The sequence below is a fragment of the Austrofundulus limnaeus genome, unplaced genomic scaffold, assembly GCF_001266775.1.
Source record: "Austrofundulus limnaeus strain Quisiro unplaced genomic scaffold, Austrofundulus_limnaeus-1.0 Scaffold267, whole genome shotgun sequence".
Lineage (NCBI taxonomy): Eukaryota > Metazoa > Chordata > Actinopteri > Cyprinodontiformes > Rivulidae > Austrofundulus > Austrofundulus limnaeus.
Window position 1 is genome coordinate 171,461 of NW_013952669.1, and position 2,605 is coordinate 174,065.

At 34.0% G+C, this 2,605-nt stretch overlaps 1 protein-coding gene across 3 annotated transcripts in view; it reads left to right on the forward strand.

Moving 5' to 3' along the window:
- Positions 1 to 2,605, forward strand: part of nell2a (neural EGFL like 2a) — a 137,989-nt gene that overhangs the window by 38,122 nt on the left and 97,262 nt on the right. The gene's annotated exons all lie outside the window — the stretch shown is intronic.

Here is a 2,605-nt window from a genome sequence, read left to right on the forward strand (position 1 = left end):
AAGAATCGGCCAAAAAATATCGGCTGCACGTATCGGCGCATCGGTTAGACTGATGTTTAAAAAATCGGTATCGGCCTTCAAAAACCTGTATCGGTTGATCTCTACTTTTAATACTTAAGCATTTTTAAAAGCAAGTACTTACTTACTTTTACTCAAGTAAAAATGTTGATGTGGTACCTTTACTTTTACTAGAGTACATTTTTGTCTGTTTATTTGTACTTTTACTTAAGTACAGTGTTTGAGTACTTTCTCCACCACTGATTAACGTTTCAGCAATGTGTCGAATCAGTGTTCACTCATGTATCTACATAAAATCATCAATTTAAGCAACATAATCACTTTTAACAGATATTACAGTTCTCCTAATAATAAAACCATGTAGTGATTTCTCAACAAAAGATCTCTGGCATGGAAGTGGGTAGGAGATATGCCTTACTTTCTTCTTAGTGTTTTTAATTATAATGCTCAAATAAACACTATATTTAAGATAACACATCATACAACTACGTAATAAAATACCGTAGCAGAGTCTATGTTTGGATTTCTTTTCCCATTTGACTCCGCATCTTGCAAAAGCTGACTTCCTTTGAGAACCCACTCATCACAAACTCCCACACACTTCTGCTGTTGCTCTCCTGCTTCAGTATTTTTTTCCGAGCAAAACATAAATGGGATTCAGCTCCTCGTCAGCAAACAAACCATTTGTCGTGGATTCTAACCATTCTGCATCAGCATAATTTGCAAGGGGTCAGGGTGTTTTTATTTTTATTTTTTTTAAGCACAACTCTGTCTGCAGCTGTGCTTCGCCGAATATAAACACGGAGCAGGTAATGCGCTTCAACTCAGTGCTCCCCGAGCTCACTTATCTTGGCGAGGTGGGCAAACACGCAGCTAATTACGCATGCTGCGGCTTTTAAGAGAAGAGTGCCACAAGTTTCTCCACTACAAAGACACGATTCGCTCACAGAATTAAAGCCTTATCTCGCAGCAGGAAGGCATGCTGGGAGGAGTTGTTTTATTTATTTTATTTTGATTCCCTCTCAAGTAGAACGCCAAATGAATGTTTCAGAAGTCGCCGTCTTTCAAGATGCGCTGCTTTGTGATAGTGCCTGACCCACTGCGTCAATCATTCCTGCTTCTCCTATCAGACTGAGTCTGTTTGACCCCAGCTGCTCATCAAACATCTGCATTTTTTTTTATTTGCCCACATGAATATTTCTGAACACTTCACCCCTCCACCTTTTCCAATTATATAAAACAGTTGCTTCTTCCTGCTGCTCCTCTCTGCTTGTTAATTAAGTCATCCCCCCTTTTTTATTTTTTGCTGAACCTAACCAGGTTTGACGTGCTGGATTTGGTTCACCTCTCACTTACCTGAGGCTTTAAACGTTCTGCAGATTAAAAAAAAGATGCCATGCATGTCAAATATTGCTGTTAAAACATGCTTGGGTTGAAAAAAGCCTAGTATTATTTAAATGAATGCCAAAGTTTTCACTTTTTTGCTTCTTTTGGGCCAATCTTGCAAATCACAGGCAATATGAAACAATCTTACATAATGAATTTATAGCTAAATGTTTGTAATAATAACTGAGGTTAAGTCTTTTTTTGTATTTTCTGAGTTTGATTAGCTGGGGCGGCCATCTTGAACTGGATTGACCTTTAATTTTTTTTATTCAAATTGATCCTTTTGTTTAAAAATACAAAAAAACTGAGGAATTTACATTAGTAACAGCTTTTTAGTTGGATTAGATATTTTTGATTTTTAAAACATCAAGCACATTTCCTTTATTTTAAACTAAAGACATATTTTTAAATATGTTTTTGCATGTATTATTTTTTTTAATCAGTTATTCATTCATTATAATCCTGCAGATTTATTTTATTTGCGAACAAATGTAACAGTTTAGACTTTTCTCAACCTTTAGTTAATTAGGATAATTGGGAATAATGGAGGTGTATTATTTTGTCTTAGTAGAATAAATTACTGCACTATTTATACAATTAAAAAGAACTACAGAGTCATTTCCTAAGATTTGTTCTCAATTTGTAGAAAAAGTGTAAGGGAGGACTAAATATTGATGACAAAAAATCCCTTGCTGATTTTCTATCATTTTACTCTTATTGAAGGACTTCTTTTTAATTATGTTGATTTCTTCATGATCAACTTTCAATGACAAAATTCCCAAAATGCCATCAGCACCATAAATGTAACATTTATAGAGTCTACAGGTAAAATGTGTCTACATTACCTAACTGTCTTTGAGTCAATTGCTGATTATACAAGCAGTAATAAAGGAATACATGTGATGGAGAATTTATTTGAATGCTACAGATTAATGCCAATGACTGAAGAAAATTGTTTTTTTTTTCATATCATCAAAAAGTGAAATTCTTTTTGTTTCTATTAAAATTACAAATGGTAAATATTAGATACTCATTAAATATAAATTATTTTATATTAGCATACATTTAGTTGACAATGCATTATGATGCTAATGAAGCAAATCAACAGTAGATAAGAGGGAACTTTAAACAAGTGACATTCTTTAACATCACTTATTTCTGTGTGTGTGTGTGTGTGTGTGTGTGTGTGTGTGTGTGTGTG